Source organism: Eleutherodactylus coqui, chromosome 2, assembly GCF_035609145.1.
Source record: "Eleutherodactylus coqui strain aEleCoq1 chromosome 2, aEleCoq1.hap1, whole genome shotgun sequence".
NCBI lineage: Eukaryota > Metazoa > Chordata > Amphibia > Anura > Eleutherodactylidae > Eleutherodactylus > Eleutherodactylus coqui.
This window is the reverse complement of record NC_089838.1, coordinates 251,364,095-251,381,587: the sequence shown is the minus strand read 5'-3', so window position 1 is coordinate 251,381,587 and position 17,493 is coordinate 251,364,095. Positions and strand designations below refer to the sequence as shown.

The 17,493-nt window shown below is 44.4% G+C and overlaps 1 protein-coding gene across 1 annotated transcript in view; it reads left to right on the top strand.

Moving 5' to 3' along the window:
• Positions 1-17,493, top strand: part of AGBL1 (AGBL carboxypeptidase 1) — a 602,072-nt gene that overhangs the window by 231,826 nt on the left and 352,753 nt on the right. The gene's annotated exons all lie outside the window — the stretch shown is intronic.

Below are 17,493 nucleotides of genomic sequence, written 5' to 3'. Positions count from 1 at the left end.
CATGTTACCTCTGCGGTATTATATATAGCAACCAATCACAGCGCAGCTTTCATGTTACCTCAGTGGTATAATATATAACAACGAATCGCAGCGCAGCTTTCATGCAACCTCAGTAGTATAAGAAGTAGCCACCAATCACAGCACAGCTTTCATGTTACCTCAGCAGTATAAGAAATAGCAACCAATCACAGCACAGCTTTCATGTTACCTTAGCAGTATAAAATATAACAACCAATCACAGCGCAGCTTTCATGTTACCTCAGCAGTAAGAGAAATAACAACCAATCACAGCGCAACTTTTATTCTGCCTCAGCAATATAAAAAATAGCAACCAATCACAGCGCAGCTTTCATGTTACCTCAGCATTCTCAATATCCAGCAATTGTTAAGCGAAACGTTCGGCGGATGCATCATTTTCTGGTTGAACACTCATCCCGTTGCTCGTAATGCCTTTTGCTTTCGTGCTTGAGATGGAAATCAAACGATCTTTGTCTGGGGGGCATAACTGTCGACGATGCTCGTACGCGCGCCACCTATCATAGGATAGTTATACTATGCCTATAATCTTCCCAGGAGTGTACTCAACAACTTCCCAAAGTCTCATGGCAATTGGATGAATGGTGTAGTAATGCATAAAGGACAGACAGACAGACATACATTCATTTATATATATCAGGAAGTGAGAGAATTAGATTACGTACGTAAAATTTGGACGCTAATTGTTTTGCGCTTAGAATTGAATAATCGAGTTGGGACCCATTAGCTTTTCCTATTTATGGCATAATCAATGCCCGTGTCAAATTTAATGTTTCTATGTGAGAAAATTACATTCCGTACGTAAAAGTTGGACGCTAATTCTTTTGCGCATAGAATTGAATAATCGAGTTGGGACCCATAAGCTTTTCCTATTTATGACATATTCAATGCCCGTGCCAAATTTCAAGTTTCTATGTGAGAAAATTACATTCTGTATGTAAAATTTGGACGCTAATTCTTTGGCGTATAGAATTGAATAATCGAGTTGGGACCCATTAGCTTTTCATATTTATGACATAGTCAATACTCCTGCCAAATTTCATGTTTCTACAACATCGGGAAGTGAGAGAATTAGTGGCAATGATGGAAATCGAACGATCTACGTGGGGGGGTCGTAACTGTCGACGACGCACGCACGCGCGCCATTTATCATAGCATAAATGTACTATGCCTATAATCTTCCCAGGAGTGTACTCAACAACTTCCCAAAGTTTCATGGCGATCAGATGAATGGTGTAGTAGCGCATAAAGGAAAAACAGACAGACACGCAGACAGACAGACACGCATACATTCAATTTTATATATATAGATGACCTCATAAATCATTACTTGCTTTATTTTTGCATACTTTTGGAATCACAAAATGACTATATCTGATTTCAATAATAGAAAGTCCTAACGTGTTCACCATGGTCATTTCATAGTTAATAGAGACATTTTGAGCAAATGAGTATTTGACTTCTATATTGGCAGTGGAGATAATGCTAAATTCCCACCTGCGCTAGAGAGTCTATTTTCCTGTTCCGTAATGGGAGCAGGAGAACAGAATATTTTGGGTAAATGGATTTGTTTCATAACAGAATCAAACTATGCCAAATGGAACTCGTTGACTATAATGGGGTCTGTTTGATTCCTGCGCCAGTCTGGCATTTTTACCCAACAAAAAAGTCCTGCATACACTATTGTAGTTCAGCACATGTGCAGATAGATGCAGGATTTAAATGGTAATGGAAGAAGCAATCATATTGTTCAGAACTTCTCAGCAAATTTATACTTACCTTTTATTAAGGTGGATTTAGACACAAAGATGATCGCTCAAAAGATGGCTTTTGAGCGATCAGTGTGCATAATCTGTTAATTGGTACTAATGCCTATTAGTACCAATTAGTAGCCCGTGAGCCAGTGGGAGTTGAATTTACTCAGAGGGCCACCTGCTGTTCTCTGAATAAATTCTCTTTGTTCAGCTGAGCTAATTACAGCTGAGACAATGTAATCAGCTGTAATCAGGTCTCCCTGGGCAGAGCACAGCGTGCGGTCCATCTTATCAGCTGTTCTGCTGAGCAATGGATTTCAAGCTGAACTGAAATCCATGGTTCGGCAAAAAACTGAAAGATGGATATATTTACGTCCAACGATTATCACTCAAAAGATGGCTTTTGAGCGAATTTTGAACAATAATCTTGTCGAAATGGCCCTACACATGGGATAGAAAGTGCCAGAAGGAGAAAATGGAAGTATTTATTCAAAATAGACTTATCATGAGGGCTGATTGGTCTCTGTACACAATGTGGCAATACATGTCCTTGTTATGCAGCATTTCATATAACAAGCCTAACACAATTTATGGGAAATAAATCAATCCTTCCATTTTCTGCAGCCTTAAAATGATTCTCTGGGAATTGAAAAGTATGGCCACCGTCTGTGAAGTCTGTTCTTGATTGTAGTGACATCACCTGACCCAAATAAATCACCCAAGTAAATGCACTCTAAATTGGATGACTTAGACAGCAGCATCATGTAACCACACAGACTGTAAGGCTTATTTCACACCAACATATTTTTTAAATGTCTGCAGTATGGATGTATTAGTATTTGCATTTATATGTATTATTTTCTGTTGGGCAGAAACAGTTTAGTTTTTGCCCAGTAGAATAGAATACCCATGAATACAAATATGGTTGCAAATACTAATGGAATACTGATGTATCCATATATTAAAGGTATTTCCCGCAATATAAAACTTTGTTGGTACTCCACAGGTTGCTCTTCTTCCCATGCTTCCCAGCTCAATTGGTTCACAGAAAAAGGGCTTGCTCTGGTTTTGCCTTGCAGCCTCTCGGGAAGTCATTCCACGCCACTGGCAGTCCCTACAGGTTCCTTCCATGTCTGAATGGCAGTAAGAAGTGTCTTACCTATGCCACATGGAGGAACTGTGTGCGGCGCGCTCAAGGGAAGCTGACACATTTTTGTATGGCAGCCTTAGATAGACTTTGAGTCTTCTGTGGAGTTTCAGAATTTGTTCTATTAGAGTCCTAAGGCCTTATGTTTAGACTCCAAAAGGATTTTGGACACCCCAGGGTGGATGGTGTTCCTAGTCAGGCACTAATTTCCCCTTATGATATCAACATATTTATTTATTTTATTTACTTATTTATTTTTTAATTCTTTTATTTCTTCCCCTTCCCCCCCACACACCCGCCCTCCCTTTCCCCTCAATTCTTCTATATTTTATTTTTTCTTTCCCTAAGACTGCATTCCCACGAACGTATATCGGCTCGGTTTTCACGCCGAGCCGATATACAACCTCCTCATGTGCAGGGGAGGAGGATGGAAGAGCCAGGAGCAGGAACTGAGCTACCGCCCCCTCTCTGCCTCCTCTCCACCCCTCTGCACTATTTGCAATGAAAGGAGGTGGGGCGGGGCTAAGTTCTGAGAATTAGCCCCGCCCCCATCCCGCCTCTCCCCATTACAAATAGTGCAAAGGGGCGGAGAGGAGTCAGAGAGGGGGCGGGAGCTCAGTTCCTTCTCCTGGCTCTTCCATCCTCCCCCCCGGCAGATAAGGGCGACGTATATCGGCTCGGCGTGAAAACCGAGCCGATATACGTTCGTGGGAATGCAGCCTTAACCATCATAAACGGAAGACGTCAGTCTCCTATTTAATTTGCATCAATGGGATTGTTAGCCATTAGAGATGAGCGAATCTACTCGGCCACGCCCCTTTTTCACCCGAGCGCCGCGATTTTCGAGTACTTTCGTACTCGGGCGAAAAGATTCGGGGGGCACCGTGGGTGAGAGGGGGGTTGCAGCGGGGAGTGGGGGGGGAGAGGGAGAGAGAGAGGGCTCCCCCCTGTTCCCCGCTGCTACCCCCCCCCCGCTCCGCCATGCCTCCCCCGCCCCCCGGCGCCCCCCGAATCTTTTCACCCGAGTACGGAAGTACTCGAAAATCGCGGTGCTCGATCGAGTAATTACTCGAAACGAGTACGTTCGCTCATCTCTATTAGCCATATTAGCCATCCTTTTCATTAATTGGCAGAATGTGACCTGTGGATCACTGGCTGCTTTCCTCACTGTTACTGTACTTTGTGATAGTTGCAGGAAGCTATCTGCAGGTTATGTCCCGCAGACATTTACGAATGTATGTGTTACATGTTATATTCTTTATTGCTGTTCTTTAATATAGTCCTGCGAGACTCACTTGATAATGAATATTTTATGTGAAAAATTCAAGAAAAACAGATTAAACATAAAACTTTGTTGGTAGTGGAGAGGAAATACATTTCTAAAAAAGTAACCAAAAACTTAAAACTCAGGACTCCGCTCACCGCCGCTTCCATTCTCCTGGCCAGTGTTTGTGGACATTGGCTACAACAGTGATGACGCTATTTACTCACGTGAACTCTGCAGCCAATGAGATGCCCTGAAACGGAATGTCACAAGTGACGTCCATAAACAGGAAGGCATCTCATTTAACATCATCTAACCCATGTGATCTGTATATGGGCCTATCCCTGTATAGCGGCACATCCCTTATTTGTAAATGTTGAAGTGTCTGTATTATGGAGAGTCGGGATAAAACCAATCTTGACCCATAGACAATGACAATGGCTCCATATCTAAAATACACCCTTGTCATATTTCCAGGTTTGGTGACTACTTCTTTGAGCCCTAGAAATTTGCATTGCGAAACTAAACACTATGCAAATATATTGAGCCGCTCTCATAAATAAAATTTTGTCTATTCTTTTAGCTGGCTTCCTACCGCTAGATATTGCAGATATTTTTCAACTGAGACTAAATAGAAATTTGTGTGTAAAGATGGTAAATATATTTTCTACTGCCCATCTTCCAATCTTCATATCTCTGCAAGCAGCCGCAGCAAGAGGACTATATCCAGAGATGTTAATAACAAGGCACTCCCCGCCTAGTGTGCGCAGAGCATAAATGCAGCCTGCTGAATGATATCCCAGCCGTTAGCTACATTATTTATTAGCTACGCTTCAAAACAGCCTCCTTTATGAGTTATTAGTTTCATATTTCCACTGTCAATATCTCCTTGTTGGCAACAAAAAATAGCATTTATCCTGAGTCTCTGGAACATCTTCTGTGTATTCTGGCGTTCGGAAACTTCAAGTTAGATCTCTGCCCTGGAGCCCTGTCTTGGCGAAGAACAAACAGGAAACATTTCACTAATCGGCTATAATTTTTAATGCTTCCACTACTCAAATTATGATGGATACTGTGTCTGTCATCCCAGCCATGGCGTGGAGATGCTGATACATATGGGAAGCATATGTTCCAAACAAATAGCACATAGGCAGTACCGTACCTACCATAGAGACCGGGCAGCCGAGTACTATAGGCATAGCCTGGTACTAAGCTACTGGCTGTGATGCTGGTATAGTAGCTTCCCGCAGCTGCCACTGAATACAGATTTAGGGCTTCTTCAGACTAATGTATTCAGAAGTACGCACGTTTCAGCGCAACGTATTTCCACAGTGAGCAAGGTTGATTTGCATGCATGTCTGTGCCTAGAACTGTACTTTTTGCACACGCAGGGCCCCACCCTGATTTAAAAGGCTATTTAGCCTAATTAGGTCCAGATATGTTCTTTTCCCTGCGGTTTTGCACATTGTTTTGCGCATCCCCTCGTGTATCATGCATGCATTTGCGCACCTGCAAAAGACTACTGCGGGGCCCTTTGGTGTGCAAATATGCAGGAAAATAGAGCAGGTCCTATTTTTTTTTTGGCGCACAACTGAAACGTTGAGAGAGAAGCGCAAGAGAAAATTGTTAATGTGAAAGAACCCATTGACATCAATGAGTTCTATTCTCTACATATTGCACATACAAATACGTCCATCTGAAGCCGCTCTTACAATACTTTTACACAGAGCAACTATTGGCTGTAAAATCGCCAAAACAAGGGAACCCAACAGGAGTTGCTAGTCGCTTCGTTTTGGTTTACTGAAACAACTAGCAAGCGAGTTCTTCCTCAGTGTAAGGTTCGACACCCACTGGCGATGTTTTCTTTCTTGCGCTGTGAGAGCACGTGAAAACTCTCGCCTCGCAGCGCAAGAAATACAACCGCCATATCGCCAGTGTTTTCAATGGGGTCAGCTGCAGCAGTGCTAGCCCCATTGAAAACATAGGGAGAATACCACAGACTTCTGCCACAGCTGTCATAGGAGCTATTGGCTGAGCCCTCAGCCAATCAGCACAGCCATTTCAGGAGGCGGGGATTTTTAAATCCCCGCCTGCTGAAAGTGCTGGACAGCAGTGTCGGGGAGCCAGCCAGAGGATGCGTCTGAGCGGCGGAGAGGTGAGTAATTTTTTTTTTTACCACTTATTGATGATTTTCAGGGAAGGGCTTATATTTTAAGCCCTTCCCCGAAAATCATACTGCAGGGTTTGCTAACCAAATCACTGCTTTCAATGGGACTGGCAGCAGCGCCAATCCCATTGAAAACAATGGGATAGCATGCTGCACTTCTGCCACAGCTGTGACAGCTGTGGCAGAGGATACTTTCATCCCTGCGGTCACAGCTGTGGTGGAAGTCCGCGGCATTCTCCACTTCTTTTCAATGGGGCTAGCGCTGCTGCCGCTGGCCCCATTGAAAAGACTGGCAATGCCATTTTTGTCTCGCACTGCGCTGCGAGACTCTTCCTTTATTCTCGCAGCGCAGTGGAGAAAAAAAAACGCCAGTGGGTATCCGCCCTTAACAATGGGTGGTTCATCTATAAATGACTTCCTATTCACAGTGAATGGAGGGGTGTGACCTCTTCTCACCTAGTAATACTGTGTGCTGCCAGTCCCAAAAGCGCAGTGTGCACTGGCACCCCACACCGCTACCAAGCACCACTGCTACGGCTGGTGAGGTGATGTCACTTTCGCGTCACTCATCATCACTCAGTAGTAGTGAGGGGTGACCATGCATGCTGCACTTTAGGCACACGTCGTCCTATGTTAAACAGGCTTTCATGAATGTCTAACAGGTGCAGGTTATGACATCCATTTAATGTATAGTGTACAACATGAGCTTTACATGACAACAAACTCAAGCAAATGCCACAGTAGCCTGTGGGTGAAGGATGTTTCTGTATGGGCATCACCCATAGACTTCCATGTTAAGAAAATGTATAACATATATATATTTTTTTGAATGCATTCTGGTGAATGCTATAGCATCGTACACACATTGTAGGTTGATATATGCAAGCCAGAAAGGGCAAAAGGACACTCTTTTGGCCACCTTCTGACTAAGGATTCTTTCACATGACCGTATGCATTTTTATGGTCGCCCGTACGCGCCGTAAAATCGCATGCAGAATAGCTGCGATCAAGGCTTGATCTTTTGCCGTGTATTTTCTGCTGTTCACATGGCCGGCTGCTGCGCATCTGCAAAAAAAATACGCTGCAGCGCGGAAATCCATCGATCGGCAGAAATCCTCAGAATGAGCCCGCTGTCTTCTTTTCCCGAGTAACCCCCTCCCCCTCCCCCTCCCTTTATTTTTTCTTCCATTGAAGTCTATGGGAGCTTCCTGAGTATCTCAGCAAAAAAAAGGGCAAGTCCTATCTTTTGACATGGTGCATAAAATCAGCAACCGAAAACGGTCGTCGATGTACTATTTTTCGCGGCATTATTTTTTTACGTGCCTAAAAGTCACTCACCTGAAAGAATACATTGGAATCCAATGCTTCAGATGGTCACAATTTTTGGGTGATTTTTTGATGCGGCTAAATAGCTGTGTATATGCTGTCATGTGAATAAGGCCTAAGGCTTCTTTCACATGACTGTATGTGTTTTTTACTTTCCCCCATACGCTCCATAAAAAAAATCACATGAATGAAGAATCGCCACGATCGCGTCCTGAACTTTAGCAGCTATAGACATGCAGTACACAGAAGGGCCTGTAGAGGCCTGCAGAAAGGCCTTTTTGTACTAAAGGAAAGGGCTAAGAGCTTGGGGGTGTGGCAGGAACTAATACAAGAGACTCATTTCCTGGCACACTTAGAGAGAGGAGCTAGAAGGGCTGTTAGGCTGGAGGACCAATTTGGACCAGCAAAGGCCTCAAGTTTGTCACGGAGGATGACCCCAAACTCATACCTAGAGTGAAGGCCTTGAGTCTGACAGAGATGACAAGCCAGGACTCACATCCAGGTGGAGTGATAATGGACATTTATATCAACTGTTGTGTATGCTGCACATTTGTTGTGATACAAAGTAAAACTGGCAGGCACCAGATTTAAAAGAGAATCCTCATCTCCTGAGTGTTTTCTGCATTTCCAGCTGGAGAGGTCGGCGATCCAGAGGCGAGTGAACCCCTTGACAGACCGAGTATTTTCAGCCGTGCACACAGGCGGCTGCTGCGTATCAGCAAAAACATTTGTTGCAGAGCGGAAATCCCTCGATTGACAGAAATCCTCAGGATGACTGCTGATGCGTAAATGGAGCTAGCTGTCTTTTCCCAGCGTTAGGACTTATTTAGACGACCGTATATCAGCACGTTTTTTTACGCCGAGCCGATATACGGTGTCTTTGTCTGCAGGGGGGGGGGAATGGAAGAGCCAGGAGCAGGAACTGAGCTCCCACCCCTTCCCTGCCCCTAGCCACTATTTGCAATGGGAGGGGCGGGAGGGGTGGAGCTGAGCGTTGGGACTTAACTCCGCCCCCGTATCACCCCCTCCTATTGCAAATAGTGGAGAGGGGCGGAGAGGGGGCGGGAGCTCGGTTCATGCTCCTGGCTCTTCCATCCTCCTCCCCCTGCAGACAAGGACATCGTAGATCGGATCGGCGTGAAAACCGAGCCGATATACGGTCGTCTGAAATAGCCCTTAGACACAGCTAACCCCCACCACCTCCCTTTTTTTTCTGCTTTCATAGAAGTTCATTGGAGCTTCCTGCGTATCTTAGCAAAAGATAGGGAAGCAGCGTATAAAACGTGCTATTTTTCCCGATGCAATTTTTTTGTGTCCAGAATTCATTTCAGTCATATGAATGAATCCATTGGAATCCAATGTCTCACATGGTCGTGATTTTTGGGCAATTTTTTTTTCAAATTAGCAGCCTATATATGGTTGTGTAAATAAGGCCTAAGGCTTTATTTATAGATGTGACTGCAATTGCTCTCTGAAATAATTGAACCTTCAATTTATCTGCAATTACAAGGTGTCTTGGGAAAAGAATGCATCACATCACTGTACTTAAGATTTTTTCATGCACATGTAAAAGAAATCGCATGTTGTTCCGATACTTTTAATGATAAAACGCATTGCACGAAAATCCCATAGCATGCACGTGTGATACAATTTTTTTTCACGCACACATTGGAAATAAGGGTGGATGCTTGAATAGAATCCCCTGAGATAAGGGCATGCAGTGATTACTCTATGGGCACGCTTATCATTATCCGAATGTTATCATGATCTGCAAAGAAAACAAATGCTATGGGCACTTTTGGGGGACAATTGTTCTTTTACTTAAATGCATGTACTTTGGGCTGACAATCATTTTCTCAATATGGTTTAATTAACCCCTTAGTGACCACCCCATAGTATTTTTACATCCTGGCTTGCTGGGTTTTAACCCCTCCATGACGCGGCTTTTGTTTTTTTTTCTATTTTCGTTCTCCACCCCCCCCCCCCTCCTTCTTTAAAAAAATCATAACTCCTTTATTTATCCATCGACATCGCTGTATGAGGGCTTGTTTTTTGCGGGACGAGTTGTATTTTTCAATGGTGCTATGTATTGTACCATATAATGTACTGACAAACTTTTAAAAAATTCTAAATGGAGTAAAATGAAAAAAAGACATTACGCCATCTTTTAGTGCGTCTTGTTTCTACGGCACACAAGCTGCAACAAAAATGACATGATAACTTTATTCTATGGGTCAGTACGATTGTGATATATAACTTGTATAGGTTTTTTTTTTTGTTTTTTTTTACTATACTACTCCTTTTTTTTTTTTTTCTTTTTTTCAAAGACATTTAATTTTTTCAATTATTTTCTGCTGTTTTTTAACTTTACTTTTAAGTTCCCCGGGGAGACTACAATATGCAATACTTTGATCGCTCCTGCAGTATGACATAATGCTATAGCATGACGTCATATTGCATTTTGATAGGCAGCCCTGGGGCCTTTCAGAAGGCCCCCGGCAGCCATGACACCTGCACGGCTCCCCCGATCTCACCGCGGCATTTAAAGGGCTATTGACCGTGGGTGTCAGCTGTACTAAACACCTTTTTACAACCCTGGGGATTAACCCCAACGCTCCAGGACGTAAATGTGCATCCTGGAGCGGGAAGGGGTTCATCCCCAGGGCTGTAAAAACACGCTTCCTCTGGGGATTAAAGTCTTGTGGACTGAGGACATGACAGCTCCATACCTGGAGCCCCCCAACTCTCTGTCACGTGATTGGCGATCACATTAAAGTCAATACAAAGTAAAAAAAATTTGTTTCAGCTCCCCTCACGGATTGGATGCTGGGATTATGGTGGGGCTTAAAATATAATCTCTATCCCGAAAACAAACCCTAGTATTAAAAAAAACCAAACAAACAAAAAAAAATACATCACCTGACAGGCGCTGTCTGTTCCACTGCAGCTGCGGCATACCTCTTTCTAGTCTTCAGCCAGTGCTTCCTGGTCGTAGGTTTCAAAAACTTCTCCTCCAGTGATTGTCTGAGCCACGGTGCTCGAGATCCAGTCAGAACCAGCGCTTCCTGGAGGCTGGATATATGAACCTCTGACCAGGAAGCACTGGCTGAAGACTACAGAAAAGTGTGTCGGCGTTGCAGAGAAGTCTTGCGGACAGCACCTGTTAGGTGATGTATTGTGGGGTTTTTTTGCAGCTAGGTGTTATTTTAGGGCTCATTATTAGGACTCCCTACAGAATAAGTTGCATCACACCACATGATGCAACAGAAAGAAAGGCTCCATAGGGAAACATGGGCTAAAGCATCACAAATTGCATCTGTATAGAGCATACCGCGATTTTTTTTTTTTCCCTTGTGAAGTAACAGCCTACAAAACATCGCTTATGTCTAGGAACCCATTGGAAAGCATGGGTGTCACATATATGCGATTTGCAGCGTTGTCGCATCGTGAGAAAATTATGCCAGTTGCCCGTGTAAGGGTGACTACCCACTATAGTTTTTTTTTTTCACTGCGAAATTCGCAGCGTTATTTTTTTCGGCAGGGGTCTATGGGACTTGTAATGTTAAAATCCCAATCGCGCAATATCCTGATTTTGCATGATCGCGATTTTATTACAAGTCCCATAGACCCCTGCAGAAAAAAAACCGTGAATTTCGCAGTGAAAAAAAAACGTAGTGGGTAGTCACCCTAAAAGCGGCCTTGAGGCAAGGGTGTCAAACTCTTTTTCAACAAAGGCTACATCAGCATATTGTTGCCTTCAAAGAACCGTTTGTTTGTAATTGCATGACTTCAAGTCCACGGCCGGGTGGGATACCGACTGTGAAATCTCGCAGCGGACCCAGACCCGACGCCCCCCCCCCCCCCCAGAGACTGCAGAGGAAGCTGCTTGTGTGATTTTTCGCACAAAATAGAACCCGCTGTGATTCTTCCCCGCAAGTGGAATATTGCAGTTGATTTCTGCTCATGGGCAGGGAAGAATCGTTTAACACAGCATGTCTATGGATGGACATTGCTGCGGAATTCGCAGCGGGTGTCTGACCAAGAATTCCGCAGCGAAATCTGGCCGTGGGCATTCGGCCCAAGGGCTTTTTTATATGGGCATATTTTCACGCCCGGTTGATATACGCTGCCCCTCTGATGCATTTGCTTACAATACATCAGTGCACAGGGGCGTATTTCCGTGGTGTAAAATCTCCTGACTGGGTGCTCTCACGACGGTGGCGGCAGCTGCATAGACTCCTATGGGAGCCGATGACAGCGGCCGGAGAAGGGAGGTGGGAGGGAGTTTAGCAGTATGACTGCTAAACTCCCTCCCCCCCCCCCCCATCTCTTCTCCTCTCCGCCCCTTGCTGCTGTTTGCAATGTGAAGGGGTGGGATGTGGGCAAAGCTCCGCTCTGCCCACTCCACCCCCTCCCATTGCTGGCTGATGACAAAGGGCGGGGGCTTAGCTTGCAGTTCAGGCTTTTTTACTGCATCGGTGGGTGCATGTAAAGCACCTACAGCCACATAAATGGGCCCTAAGAGTATATAAATGTAACTGCTCCTTAACATATTGGTAAATAACCTGAGACACTGTATCACACACCATTCTTATCCACTGATCATGTTCTGAAAATAACAATAAACACAAAACAAAATACAAGCCCAACCATTCGCATGTATTCAGATGAATGGTTGACATGTAATTTGTTTCTAAAAATGCCTACTTATTTTGTTTTCCGGTCCGATATCTGACCTCGTTTTCCCATGGTCAGTGTGTCTATTTCTGGCTTTAGTCTTGTGCTGTAGCAATCCATAAATCACGGTACTTTAAAACCGCCCCTTCTACTTTTTTAGCACTAAGCGTCCTACCTTGGAAGAGTAGTTACGATGCATGGGTACAGCTGACAGAGCAGTGCCACCACCTGTGAGTTGCTGAACAGAGCGGTGTGGACGTCTAATGCCACAGCTCAGAATCCTAGATGGCACTGCTCCCTGTGCCGATGCCTCTGCCAAGCACTGGTTGCATCGTCTGGTGAAAATGGAGAGCTGGTACTTCTGTGTCTGGCCCTCAGACCACAGAAAAAGGATGTGGTGGGCTAGATTTGGCCAGCGGGCGTTAAGTTTGACATATGTGCTTCAGAGTGATCCTTCAGGACTGCAGAAACAAAGATGGCCACTTTTCTGCCTGCCTAATGCATATTGTGCTTAGCATGCATTAATAGTTTAAGATGTTACATGCTGATCTTACTGTTCAGTGCTTCTGATGTGGACAGCACTAAGCAAGGCAGGTGTAGTGTCTTAGGCTAATGATGCATACTAATACATAGTGTGCATCAGGTGATCAGGTATGCCGGTGTGGCCATCTTTCTCTGTCCAGGCCGGAGGGTCACTTTAAGGTATGCCTTTGCATAAGATCACATGTAGCCAATGCTACCAAGTTGGGGCTTTATGGAGCTAAGTTTTCTCTGTAACCCCAACGAAGTTCTGTCATGTCCTTCATGTATTTAAATAGACCTACTATTTGAAGAAAATGTTCAAGTTACTAGGTAACATACTGTAAATTTGTCGCAAATTATTAAAAGCGAATGTACAGTAGATTGGGTTTAAGTTCTTAATTCTGTAGCTGCTTGAGAACACTTATACTAATTAAACAATTTTGTTCTGATTACATTTCTGCAGACATGCGATGCTTGATTAAATTCTCACTTGACATCCCCTATTTGTTATAGGAATAGTGATATATTTCATTTTTTTGCTCTAAGGATTTTCCTCTCAGCACCTGCTTCCTTGATGAATCAGGTGAAGCTATAGACATGTATTACAGCTTTTATCCACCTAAAATAAGAAAAACTCTTTGCATAGAGAACGTTTCTTACATTTTGATTGATTATCTTTAATGCAAACATAACCAAAATATAAAGACATAAAAAACATTTTACTATCCTACCAAAAGTATTTGGACACCACTATCAGTAGAATGGATTGTGTCTTATTAGCATGTCCTAAACCATGCTATATAAGATGCAGACTCTTGGAGGCGTCAGCCATAGTTTGTGATGGAAATTGCAAGCTAGTGGATATATAGGTTATAACCCTGCATGCAAGTCATCCATCACAAAACGGATTGCATCAGCCCGTCAACAATGGTGCAAGGAAAGCCTTCAATGGACAGCTACCAATGGAAGTACGTTCTACGGAGTGATGAATCATAGGATGGTAGAGTTGGAAGGGACTTCCAGGGTCATCGGCTCCAACCCCCTGCTCAATGCTGGATTCACTAAATCATCCCAGACAGATATTTATCCAGCCTGTTTGAACACTTCTTTGAAGGAGTACTCGCTACCTCCCGTGGTAACCTGTTCCACTCATTGGTCACCCTCACTGTCAGAAAGTTTTTTAATCTGTCTCCTCCCTTTCAGTTTCATCCCATCCTTGTGCAGATAAGAATAGGGCTGATTCCTCTGCACTGTGACAACCCTTCAGATATTTGTAGACAGCTATTAAGTCTCCTTTCAGCCCCCTTTTTTGCAAGCTAAACATTCCCAGATCCTTGAACCGTTCCTCATAGGACATGATTTGCAGACCGCTCACCATCTTGGTAACTCTTCTCTGAACTTGCTCCAGTTTGTCTATGTCTTTTTAAAAGTGGGGTGCCCAGAACTGGACACAGTATTCCAGATGAGGTCTGACTAATCGTGCTGCTCCATCGTTAAGTCAGATGGACATACCTGGAAGCTGAAACAAACCCATTACAGTCAATGTGGTCTGTTCCGTGCCACTTGTGTCCATCAGATGGATCGAGAATTCAGTTTTATTTCTCCCAAGTAGGAAATGCATAATGGTGGTGTAAGCCTTGGATATGTAGAACATTTTGAACATCCAAACCACATATACAGAACAATAATATCTACATAGCAAGAATAAAAGCAGTTTTTAGGTATGGTGCAGAGACATAGACAATGAGTGTGATTGTTCTTAGTGAGAGAAACCAAGTAATCTAGTAGATGTGATACCTTTTAATGGCTAACAAAAATACATGAGGTTACAGTGAGCTAAGGAGAATAATATGTTTGCATGTTGAAAAGGTTGTTTGTTTAGCATGTTGAAAAGGTTGTTTGTTTAGATACATTGATATAGAATAAACAGACACATTGTTAATAATATAGAAAGAACTTTGGTCCAGATACAGATCAAGTTAAAGTCCTTTGTTTTCCATGGATTTTGATGTAGGTCACATTAGGGTTTAATAGGTCTAGGTTCTTGAACGGAATTGGCCTTATCGGGCAGGGATCTCATTTTAGTCAGTGGTCGATGTGTAGGATATCATAAATGAGATTTTCTTCATTTTTATTTCTCCTATTTTACTTTTTTGGGCGGTTTATTGTTTTTTCCCACTGGATTAAAGTTATATTTACCTCGTGTCAAATTGATTTCATATACAGTATAGTGTTTTGGTTTTTTTCTGTTCTGGTTAAAGGTTATATTTTAAAGGCAGTCTCGTCTGTGTTTTTTCTTCAGCACTGTACACAGATTATAACTCTTGTCATCTGGCTTGGTCCACATGGGGACTGGAAAACCAGAAGCCAGTTATCCTCTAATTATTCTTCTGATGCTTGTTAAGTTTACCCTTTGCATAATCTTTTTTTCTGATAAAATTCCCTGTATTGTGTACCTCTTCTATAAAACTTCTGCACTTACAGCATTTCTTCATAAGCTCACCTTCTGTTGCTGCGAAGTGCAATTTAGGAAGGTTGCGAGGAAGGTTAGTGGAGTAATGCCATTCATAAAAAACGCTATATGAAGCACAATCAATGTAGGCCAAAGTTTAATGTGGGAGGTTATTGTCTTTTGAGTGTAGCATACCTGTTTTATTGAATCCAGCAAACATGCTATATACATATATACTATATGGGTAAGTCCGCTTGTAGAGACCAAGAATACTAATTTCCCGAGTCGTCTCCACGACAGCACCACCTGAGGAGATTGCCTCCTCCTGATAGGACAGGAACACCGAGAGGTTAAAGTCCCCCCCCCCCATCTTCCCCACCTTCCTCAGTGTTTTTTCTGTCCTACCGGCGGATCGGAGGGCAGTGGGTCAGCCTGCCCTCCCTTCCTGCAGAGCGGCTCCCGGGACGCCACATGGGGTGGTTCCCCCGGGCCAGGTTCCTCCCGCGGCGGCCCATGGTGGGTTCAAAGCGGGGCTCCAGCTCTCCTCCTGCGCCGGCTTAGGACCGAGCGCTGCGCTTCCGGGATCCCCTTAACGCGTGTTGGAGGGGGTGGGGCGCCGCGCCACATGACTAGCGCAATGACGTCATTGTGGCCGGTGTGTGGAGGGGGCGGGGCTTAGTATTAAAGGCGCCAAATTTAAAAATTAAAATGGGAACCTGAGAGAAGATAGCGCAGATCAAGTAAAAGCCATTCGGTGAGTGTTTGGCTTACTGCCCCAAGAGTGTCTGCAGCACCAGCAGTAAAACATGAGTGCTCCAGCACCAGAGGTTGCGGAATGTTCAGCCGCAGCGGGAACTGTAAGTAGCCAGTGAGGCAAACAAGGTCATGCAGATTCTTATATGTTATTGTGAATATTGCACCCTTATCTGCAAAAATTTTGTTTATCTGGCAGGGGGATAAAAGGGATGCCCCTCCCAGAACAAAAGCAAAAAAAAGCGCAGAATGCGGCGCAAGACTGCCGGCTACGTATGTGAAGTTGTTATGCAAAACATGCATAGCCAGGCTAGTCAAGGAGGAATCGGGGGGAGTCCTCGAGGATGTCAGAAAGCTAGTCCTGGAGGAGGTACGGTCAGCCCTGACAACTCCAAAAACACCACCAACGGGGGCATCCAGGGCGAAACGCCAAAAAAGGGCTTATAGCCCAGAGGAGCACTCAGACTCTGAAGAGAGCTCAGGGTCAGAACCAGAAGAACCAGTGCTTGAGGAGTCCTCAGAAGAAGAGGACTACAAGAAGTACCTCTTCCATAGAGAAGACCTAGCGGAGCTCATCAAATTGGTTAGAGCCACACTTAAGATGGAAGAACCCAAAGAGCCTCGCATCATACAAGATGAAGTCTTCGGGGGATTAGGGGAGAGACGGAAGCATACCTTCCCGGTCCACAGTAACATCTCAAAAATGATACAAAAGGAGTGGAAACAAAACCCGATGCGGGATCCTTCTCCTCCAGAGGGGTTAAGAGACACTACCCGTTCGAGGAGGAGATATGCACAAGTTGGGAGCAAATACCCAGAGTGGACGTCCCAGTGGCTAAGGTTGCTAAGAGGACAACCTTGCCCTTCAAAGATGCCACACAGCTGAGGGATCCAATGGATCGGAAGGCGGAGGACCCACTGAGAAGATCCTGGGAGGCAGCCGCCAGTACACTCAGACCAGGTGTCGCAGCCACGTGTGTCGCTAGAACCCTGGGGGTATGGCTGGAGCAGCTAGAGCTCCATATTTCAAATAAAATGCAGAGGGAACAAATCATAGATTCCCTCCCTATACTAAAAATGGCCACAAGTTTTCTGGCAGACGCAGCGGCAGAGTCGGTGAAGCTCTCAGCGAAAGCAACGGCCTTAACCAATTCCGCTAGAAGGGTCCTGTGGCTAAAGTCATGGTCAGGCAACTTAGCTTCAAAAAACAAATTATGTGCGCTCCCATTTCATGGCCAGTTCCTCTTTGGTCCGGATCTGGACAAGATCCTCGAGAAGGCATCCGACAAAAGGAAAGGATTCCCGAAGGAGAAACAGCAGAAGGGGAAAACCTTCTTTCGGGCCCCAGCACAACATCCGGAACGTATAGGGGCAAGGGCAAGACAGGCCGCTGGA